This window comes from Haliotis cracherodii, unplaced genomic scaffold (assembly GCF_022045235.1).
Source record: "Haliotis cracherodii isolate W230 unplaced genomic scaffold, xgHalCrac1.p SCAF_8, whole genome shotgun sequence".
Classification (NCBI taxonomy): Eukaryota; Metazoa; Mollusca; class Gastropoda; order Lepetellida; family Haliotidae; genus Haliotis; species Haliotis cracherodii.
In genome coordinates this window covers 46,935,893-46,947,165 of record NW_027266341.1, presented here as the reverse complement: position 1 = coordinate 46,947,165, position 11,273 = coordinate 46,935,893, and the positions used below count along the sequence as shown (strand labels likewise).

At 39.9% G+C, this 11,273-nt stretch overlaps 1 pseudogene; it reads right to left on the bottom strand.

Annotated features, from left to right (window-relative positions):
• Positions 1-1,277: 1,277 nt before the first annotated feature.
• Positions 1,278-10,130, bottom strand: LOC139451016 (uncharacterized; annotated as a pseudogene).
• Positions 10,131-11,273: the final 1,143 nt, after the last annotated feature.

Genomic DNA, 11,273 nt, shown 5'->3' with positions numbered 1-11,273 from the left:
CGGCGATAGATACTCTCATTTATACTGTAAGTAAGGTAGTGACTTTCATTCTCGAGAGGTGCCTCCAGTCCTGGGCCCAGTTGCATAAAACGACCTTAGCGCTAAGACTATTGTAAGCCTATGTTAAAGAATGGGAGTTAAGATCGCTTTGTGCAAGTGGGCCTTGGTGTGACAATAACACTATCTTAAGTGAAACACAAGCTGGTTTTAGACCCGGATACTCCACACAGACCAAAATTATTTAATCTTCAAGCAACGGTACAAAAATACATCTCAGACCAAAGGTATATTTTACTTTTTTATTGACTGTTCGAAGACTTTCGACAGAGTAACCATAACCTTCTTTAAACAGCTTAAATCGAGTGTGAATAAATAGGATTACTTTCTACGATTACTAGCATCAATATACTCTAACTTATCAGCGTTTGTTCGAATGTAGGATGGTCTTTATAACTATTTCAACTGTAATGTCGGCATCAGTCAAGGGTATGTTTTAAGCCCCAAACTTTTTATTATCCTTGTAAATGACCTCACAAATCTAAAATAATTGTGTTTCGACGAGGTGGAATATTAAAAAAAGTTATGAGAAATGGTATTTCAAAGGAGAAAAAAGTTGTGACTTTTGATGTATATTCAGGAACAGTTTTGACCCCTGATAATGAATTAAACGACGAGTGGGAGTTGTTTATCGTACAATAAAACACTGCAGGGAGAATAAACCATATAAGGGGCGCCGTATTCCTTCTTTTTTATTACGAACAGCCACTTTAAGGACGTTAGGATGTTAGTAAAAATACACGCTTTAAACATATTTACCCGTATTTCAATAATGATGACTCCCGGAATAGAATCCGACCGCGGCAATGTCGGACAAATACAATTTATGAACAGGAGGGGGGTGGGGGGATTGGTCTTTCTCGCATATTCTCACAATTTTCACGTCGATTATCTGTACTTTTTCTCTAAATAATGATTGTCATATCTCTCCTACTTTTGGGTGAGACCGTTGCAGGGATGACACATATGGGCGATCTCCTGTGTCAAAATCCAAGCAGTCAACAGTGGTACATGTGTTCATTTTATGTTATATATCCAGCTTATTTACAAGTATGATGCAGGGAGTTATTCTTCAGGCTCATCGTGACAGGGGCAATGAAACTCAGAATGTCGACACACACCACGAACGGATGTGCAGAAACGTAAATGTGTCCAGCGCAGACATGTAGGGTGTAATTATCAATGAGACACCAGCTCGAACCTAATCAGGTACAAATTGGTTACAGAGATCCTCCCAGTATTGTACGAATCAAAACTATCGTCCTGATGCGGGTTGGTCCGTGCGGTTCCAGAAGTACTTGCATACGTCGCAATGACAGCATTTTTTTCGAAGATTTACATGGTTTAGGTGCTTGCCTTTTTTTCAGGGTGTCGGTTTTTACAGTTGGTTGGAAATAATTTTATTCAGAATGACGTCCTTACTCCTGACAACAGCGCTCAGAACGTTTCTTTTTGAGCAATCACAACTTTCCTGAAATGGACGGTCGTCTAGTCATACAAAAACATTGCCCTCAGTATATGAAGTGACATCCATGTCTCCATCTGGCACACTTGAATCAACAACGCCAGTATCAGGATGCAGCGAACGTTCAGTTGACTTAAAAACTGTTGATGGTGCAAAGTTAAAAATGGCGTTGGTAGACTTGTCAAATGGGTAGAATCCACATTTCCTGAAAGAGGATTGTAAATTTGTTGGTGACAGTGACAGGTTATGAGCTCTAAAGCAAACCGTTCACAAACCGAATGTTGATCAACTGAACTTGTCATTTTCCCGCATATACTTATGATAAAGATTGTTTTAAAGTTTAGCAAAGGGCCCAAAGCAACCAACATTCATTGGCTGTAAAACATCGGACGTGTGTGCATGCAGTACAAACACAATGATGTAATGCTGACGTGCTGCCTACTCGATTAGTGGAATAGATACGATCTCCAGACGCGGCGATGGCAAGCTTCAGGAAATGTCAGTTAGATGAAAACTCTCCGTGTTTGACCAGCTTACAGTGCCTGTCCCCCAGGTGTACATGCACTTCCTGAAAGGGGTTCTTCCCTCATCCTCTTGTCCTTGAATACAAAACCCAACAACATACTTGATGTTGATTTTGTCACTGCAACTTGAGTGCTCTGACTGCTGATGGTGGTGTATGATTCTCCATAAGTCCCTTTTCATCAACATTAAGAAATTCGGTCTCCTCTGAGGTTGCTTTCGCTCTCTGTATCTCAAGTTGTCAAAATGTGAAACAAGTCCCTGTTCTTCTTCTATGGACAATAGTGGTTCTCTCCCAGCGGCGGTGCATTCAATATAGATTTTCTCACTAATCCTGTCATAAATTGAAGCAAATGGAACAGTAAAAGTAGTGGCAACTTTCCTAACTGTCATCCTATCCTCAACAGCATTATATGCCTTGTCTAGGGCGGCAGACAAATATTGCCTATATTGGCCTCTTCTGGTTGGTTCACCATTGGTCGAAACCTGTAAAAATGAAGCTTTATCTTTCATATCATTACAACTACAGAGACAGAAGTTCTCAAAAAGCATTAAGTTTTCTGTAAGAAATAACCCTTACATGCACAGTTTGACGAGGACATCACGTGTCTGGTCACGTGACATTTACACCAGGAAATTAACAAGCAGACGATAGGTGTGCCGCCTATTTACAACGTGTGAATTAATTATTTACCATTGACATTTTATTTGAGCTGATAAAGTTACCTTAGTGACCAAGGGTTAAACAGTAGTTGTTTGCTGAATATGAGCTATAACTTACGTTTGGTAACTTAACACGAAGCATTTTCCGATCCAAGAGAACCAAAGCGGTGTTGTCAGAAGATCAAAGCTGCAAGTACTGTTATTCCCGTTACATCTCCCGAGGTACTTTTTGTGATGAGACAATACCGTCCTTGGAAACAGGGGAGTATTTCCTTGGTCCTCAAGTAACATGACCTACTTGAAATATACAATGACATGCAATTACTCAAGTTACCGGGCCTGATTACCCGATGCATTATGTCGCCTATTACAACACGCATATGTTGCCGAAGACCTGTATTCTTATCCGGAATATCCCCAGGTCATTGCATGAGTGTGCGTAATGTACTGGTTTTACTTCCGAAATAACAGCGGGGTAATATATACCTGCGGCAAAAAGTGTAAATGTGCCTCTTACATTGTATAAAGTGGTGTGAATGATATGTTATTGAAAATAACAACATATTATTTGGTTATTCGTGTGATGAATGTTTTATCATAACGAATTCATTGAAAACATAACCGTACCATGTGACAGGAGACAGAGAGATACGCCCTGAAATAAAGGTGTTGCAACAACTCAGTTAGCAATAGCAATGCCGAATGTGACCACCATTGGCGTTGATACATTCGATCCACCAGATGATTGAAAACAGCACTGAGGGTGTTGTTTCAATTGTCCCAATGGAGCTGATGTTTCCGATTGGTTCTGGTTCTGGTTCTGTCGTAGGCGTCGATCTATCTCATCCCAGACATGTTATACAGGGGAAGAGGTCTGGAGATACAGCAGGCCATGACACTACAGCAATTTCATGCTGTACCAAAACGTCTGTTAAAACACGTGCAAAAGTGGGCGGGCATTATCTGCTGCAAAGTGACGTAACGTGCGTGAATTTGCACGATGACTTTAGTCTGTGAAGCTAAATTGTTACAAGTATTTTAGCGTAATACTATTCTTTATACGACAATTGCGCTCACGCGGCACTGGATCTACCTCTCGCTATAAAATTACACAGAGATGTAGAATATCAAATCTCCTATCTCCTGGTGTAAATATAACTGCAAATATTAAACCGGTTTGAAAAAGAAACACACTGCTAAGTGTTGTCCGATAATTTATTCTTTGTTAAAAAAACATCCAGTTTCTCCTCTTTTTATCGTACACCGATAAAAGTTTTGTGCGACGATTTATTTTTGATTTCGCAGCTTTACAGATAGTGTGAGGGAACAAAATACTGTCTAATATCTGAACGACATAGATGTATATAAAATGGATTTATATGCTTATGTATAACGTTATACATTCAATTAAAAAAATACCCCGCCGTAAATGACGAAAACTGATTTTCTACGATGACGTCAAAAGGCGACAGAGAAGTTACACACATACAAAGAAAAGGGGTCATAACTCCGTTATGCTTAGCTCTAGTTTATTATAACTCAGGTCACTTGGTGAGAATTAGCTGTGGATAGGTACAATGTATTTTCGTGGTGTTTTGTTCCGGAGGAACTAAACTATTCCAACACAATTATCGATATTGAAACTGTATAAGTTTAGTTATAAAAATAACCATAATAAATTATGAAATCATACTTCATAAAAAAGGAAGTAATAGCGAAATGGATTGTCCTATCTGACCTATTAATTAGTCTTTAGATTCCAACATTCTCCTGATTGTGCAAGTGTAATTTGACTAATGTTGCACCATTATAAATGGAGCACTAGCCCTTTCATCAAATGTTATGAATTACTAAAACAAATGACACCATTTTATTTGACGTCAGGGCTGGTTTTATGACTTCGATAACGTCGGAGAAAGACGACATTTGTATTTTTATTGATATATATCTCCCCTAATTTTCATTCATGGTATGGCAAATCACGATGTGTAAAACGGAATTTGAGGCCTTTTCGACGCAACAAAAAATGACTGCTTTTACCTTGTAAATAATGTTTTGAATAAATCTACAATTAGATAGTTTACCGTGTATCTTAATTGGACAGGATACGCACCTGTTTGGCATCAAGTTTGCGTTATCAAATACCCAAAAGAATATTTCAAAACATACAGAATTATATTCAATTTTGGACATGTATTTGTTCATTATTATGTTATTATTTCTCGTTATCTCGTCTCAGAAGTTTCAATAATAGATACGAAAAAAGCTCCTTTGGTATAGAATTATGAGGATAATCGTATATTATTCGACCAACCGGGTTCATGGCGAGGTTTATATCTGTCATACTTTTTACATTTCTTCGAGTAATAAAGTATCCTGTGATAACAATATATAAAATTGTGAAACCATTGATTATATAATACAAAACGAGATAAATAATTCGTAAATCGTTTGTGACTAACGCGCACCTGGCAAGATGTTGAAATCACCGTTCTGTATATCAAACGACATAAAAAACAATTCCAAGACCTAGACAATTTTTCTACAAATGTGTTCCTATATTTTAACAAAAGATATTATCTATTTTGTAACAGTTATACGACACTAGAAACTATCAATTGCTTATGTAAACAATGTTCAAACAAACAGTAGATTATCAAAGGTTCCATGATACATGTGGCCTATATCTACGTATATCATATTGAACATTGATAATTATCCACTGTGAAATTAAATGCGATTGTGATAATGCAAGCTAGATAAAATCAAAGAACCCGCTGAAGAAATGACCAAATATGTACAACATTGTTTATTTCCGTATGAGTTCACTACCGCTGACCGACTTTTACAAAATGACAGCAGTACGCGGAATTTCCAGAGGAGCCGATTGAGGTATCGTATATACATTACTGCGTCATGTAAGTAATCAGAAACATTCTGACAATCTGGGTACCGTTATTTGTTTTATGTTTTCCGATGTAATCGAGAGACTTAGCCAGAAATGAAGATAACTTTGCGTGACTTTCCGTCGGTCATCGCGTCACTCTCGTGACAGAAACTTTCACGATTTCTATTGAATTTACTTGATCATTGTCATGTATATATTTTTAATTCTATAACTCATGCTACGTTACCCTTCCCATGAATAGTCTCAAACGTGTGAAGCAATGTATGCAAAAATTAGACGAATGGGGTAGCTCAAAATTGGGGAAAATGCAATACAGTGTAAAATCTGAATTTTGACGTATTTACATTTCAACAAGTACTGTTTTCCGAGCACACTATTTGTTTCCACACCTAATTTATACCGCTTGATTTAATCTAGATAATTTGTATTGGTGACAAAGACCATTTGTCATTTGATTCAAAAGTGTATGAGCATTTTAGGGATGCATGAATCGCAGTTGAGTTTGAAATATACGTGATCTAACAGGCGTCTCATAATCGGCACCTGAAAGGCGATTTTGTAAACACTATCCAATATGGCGCAACGTACACTTCGGCGTTTGCGTAGTTTCCGAAACATTCTAAATGATTCTAGACGACATTTCAAAATTATCTTTAGTGATTAGATGAAAAACAAATTCCCATGATCACTGATATGTTATTTTTGAATTTCAATTCTTCGAGTAAATATGAAATAGATCTATTTAGATTTTTAAACACAGTGTGCATAGTGTATTTTGAATTTTATTCGACTTCGGATTGAAGAGTAGCGACATATATGTCGATGTGGCATCCAGGAGGTTTACACTCTAAAACGTAATGTTCAAAACAGACGTATGTGAACTTTTGACTGAAGTACGAGCAACTTATCAATGACTTTCATTCGGGAAAGTAGTCCGTCATTATATGACCTCAGGTCATCACTAAGGAGTAGCCAATCACACATATGTTTGATACCAGTTATCTCAAATGGATTTCTCACCCACATGTGTGTAAGAAACGAATATAATGTTTATTACCGGAGAATATGTCTACACACAGAGACGAATTTTAGTGTTTATAAGGACAGCAAGTCGCAACAGCAGCGGAACCACAATTTATCGAATGACGTCAACAATCTTCTGATATGATTTGAAAATCGGTATATTTTAAAATACTTGAAAATGACGCTGTTGGGTTCCCTGTTGGGTTAACTACTCCCTCGACACTCGACCCGTGAAGGTCTTCAGCAACCCAGGCTTGCCGTAAAAGGCGACTTTGCTTGTCGTAAGAGGCGACTAACGGGATCGGGGGGTCGGGCTCGCTGACTTGGTTGATGAATGTCATCGATCCCATATTGCGTGGATCGATGCTCATGATATTAATCACTGGATTGTCTGGTCCAGACTCGATTATTTACAGACCGCCGTCATATAGCTGGAATATTGCTGAGTGCGGCGTTAAACAACAAACCAACTAGTCAACCAACCCTCGACACTCCAAGGACCTGGATAGATTCTGACATGGGTAGAAAGTTTAAGCCTAGATCTATTCACTTTGTTATAGACACAGTACACATAGACGCGTGATATGTGCATACGGATAGTTCACTCACTGCTTAGTAGGCACCATGACCTAACAGACAAAATGTATACTCTTATAATGGCACCATGTAAACACAACTCAAGCGTCACAATATATTGGAAAATACAAAAGGGACGTAACTCGTGAAGTCCTGCTTCAAGTGTTCTCACTGTCAGGGTATTGCCTAACATGTTTTGACACAACCTTACGTCTCTGTGTGCTGGAAAATACCCATTCCGTGGGCAAGGGTAAGTAATAATTCTCACGGAGGGCGTATATTTGTCTTATGAAAATATAACACGTTTCTAGGGTAACTGAAGGCACACTACATCGCATGTTTGTTTGTCTATTGATTCTATCATTGAAGGGTGCATTAACTCAACAAGGTAATTATCCTTACAGTTGAGGTTTACTAAACACTCCACGAATCTTTAACTGAGAAAGTAAAAGCAAACAGACACGCTAACACATACGAGGTTTGGTCTTTTCAACAAATTAAAAAAAACCGCATTACTTTATCGATGTGCGTGTGAATCAATATGACAAAGCTACGTTCACGCACCACGATAATGTACCTTAGCACTATTTCACTTGATGGAAATGAGAAAACAATTCCTTCTGATACCACTTTCATTATAATCATGTTTAACATGTATATTGACACTGTATTTCGATCAGCAATGTATCATGTGTTTGGATGATAATGGAATCACAACACTCAATGTATGGATGTGTTCGACGGATTAAATAGTAAACAGGAAAATACTGTAACGGAGCCTAGTAATTCCAGTGGTGCATGACGATCTGTACCTGTATTATACTCCAACTGATGGCAACAATGACAGGTACACACGTCAGAGTAATAGCCCTTTTACTGAGCGTAAATGCAGTTGTAATCTTACCCAAATCAGACACATCCACGCGAAATGAATACAATTACACGTTTCAAGGTTTCCCGGTGCAAGGTTTACTGTTGTGGGGAAATTGTTTTTACCAACATCTATCCCATGCGCGTGTTTGACAGGAGTGGTTGGCAGGACTGGAACATGTCTAAGACTTACGCCATTGTTGCAGTGTTAAGGATGACCTCAGGTCAGGCACGAGAATCTCTTGCTTACATGACCTGAGACATTCAACCAGTTGCTGCTACACCCCAATGTTGTCATCAAAACAAACGCAAGATGTTAATTATACAGTTTTTGTTTGTTTGTTTGTTTGTTGTTTAACGCCGCACTCAGCAACATCCCAGCTATATGACGGCGGTCTGTAAATAATCGAGTCTGAACCAGACAATCCAGTGATTGACACCATGAGCGTCGATCCACGCAATTTGGCTCGAATGTCAGCAATCCCGACAGCCACAAATTCACATTTACATTTACAATATCATACCTTGAACTAACACGAAAATTAGAACATCAGTTTTCATAATTCAGTTTAAACAACGTAATAACGTCACGCAACTTATAGTGTCAAAGTAGACACAATTTATGGATAACAACCTCTTTAATCACTGTGAGGCGACGTTTCGGTAGAGATCCGTATACGGTTGTCAAGCAAGACTGAATGAGGAACTTTGTACAGAATATATATAGTAGGTGGATGATTAACAATAGAGGATTAAAAGTAACAACAACTGCATATATGAGTAGGTAAAGTAATGACAACAGAAGGAGAATACTGTAACCACATGATGGACAAAGAACACGGTGGTAGCAGTAGTTGCGGACAGTAGTATGGGACCGGAAGTGGTCGAGATGATAGATCACTGAGACGAGCTTATACACAATCGATGACCCAGCAACTTTGTTGACGACAGACCAAGGTCAGGAAGATACATCCGGCTGCTACACCTCCGAGACCGCACTACCACAGCTACGTCTACAACCACACAGATCCCTGGGGTACGCAAAATATCAGATCAAACGGTATGCAACAGACTGAGGGAGGCTGGACTTTTTGCCAGAAGACCTGTTCGACGTCATGTATTGACCCAACGTCATCTGGCGGACCGTCTGCTTTGGTGCCAACAGAGGGTTAGATGGACACGTGCAAGGTGGAGAAATGTACTGTTTACTGACGAGTCCCGTTTCCTACTCACACGTACTGATGGGCGCGCACGTGTCTACAGACGTCGGGGTGAACGTTACGCCCCCAACTGTGTGCAGCAGGTTGTCCCATTTTGCGGCGGGAGTGTCATGGTATGGGCCGGAATTCATCATGGTGGTAGGACGCCTCTCGTGCATGTGACAGGTGCATTGACAGGTGTGCGTTACAGAGACTTGATCCTACAGCCTTACGTTCTTCCTCACGTCAACGTTCATGGCGGACAGTTCCAGCAGGACAACGCTTGATCGCATATTGCACGTGTTTGTCAGGACTTCTTACAGCACAACAACATCCTGACATTACCTTGGCCAGCCCGTCACCAGATTTGTCCCCGATTGAGCATCTGTGGGACGAGTTGGAACGACTGTCATTGTGCTACAAATAAATTAATACAATCGCCTTGCTGAACGAGACCTTGCACCTCAAAGTTACAATCACGTCATAATACCTGATGATGTCATTTGTGGAATTTTGTTGCAAGATCCTTCGGCGATGTTACGTCAACCTAGGAACAAAGTTGCTGGGTCATCGCCTGTGTATAAGCTCGTCTCAGTGATCCATCATCTCGACACGCAATCGGCACACACTCTGCACACCCTCCTCCTCCTCCCTCCTCCTCCTCCTCCTCTCTCCCTCCTCCCCCACCTCCTCCTCCCTCCCTCGTCCTCCCTCCTCCCCCTTCCCGCATACCCGCCTTCCCGCCCCTCGGAACCGGTCGTGCCGCCATCTTGGAGGCGCACACCCTCCTCCCGCGGAACCGGAAGTACCGCCATCTTGGATGTGCATGCATTATCCACAATGCCATCTTCGCGCATGCGCAAAACCAATTCCGGTCCCATACTACTGTCCCCAACTACTGGTAGCCAATAAGACATGAAGCAATTAAACAGGATAAGTTTACATAGGAGGTGTGATTATTGCTTATGAGTTCATTGTAGGCAGATGGGATGAAATAGCCTTGATATCTCTTGATTGATGGCTTGTGGCGGCGAATGTGGACTGCTTCTATTAGTTTTCTTTTTTGTGAAGTCATGGAGGATTTTGGAGAGGATTTGGACGTTTTCCCAGTTGAGTTGTGATTCTGCAGTTGCTGATATGGTCCGACATAGCGGATTTACTGTCTGATTTGATGGTTGAAGTGTTGTGCTCTCTGATTCGGGCGGGATGTTTCACCTACGTAGGATTGCCCACTACTTTCTCATCCGTCAACTTCCTAGTAATGCCCATAAAACAATTCACTCATAGTGTCGTGAACCATTAATTGTGATGGTGTCATCCCGTTTCAAGGCCGTTGTCATACTTGCCATCGTACTGTCGTCAGTTCAGGATTGTTATAGATCACCATGAAGACAATTAATTTTGCATACAAAAGCGGTCGTTGATTTGTTCAGGGCATTATGATTATAACAAGTCAAGCAGTTCATGGCAGACCTGTTTCTGCAACTGACATATGCTCTGAAATACCGTTATTCATTTAAAACACAATAGCGGATGTGATGACAGGGCATTATTCACAAAGGACGAATTGCATCTGTTGATGAAATAAATATTGGACTAACGATCTTTTATAATAATTGTTTCACTATGATACACGGACAAATAAATTAATACTTTCGTTTGAATTGTGTTGCTAGATGATATACTATGGTCCGAATAATGGGATATTTTTACGCATCAATAAAACACAATGTTTAATTAAACGCGATCTGTCTTCTGAAGTGACGTGTTGGAATCAGGGGACAACAACATGAATATATTATTTGCATAATGGTATACAGCTTCCAAGAACTGTGGTTATAGACATAACATGTAGATATGTGCAGGTATTATTAAACTAATGTCATACATCACCAATACAAAATAAACCAAAGAAACGTTTCGGAGCAGACAAGCGAAACCAGTTTGCGTTGTACATAATTTTGTATTTATTGTGCTAGCCCACTGAGAT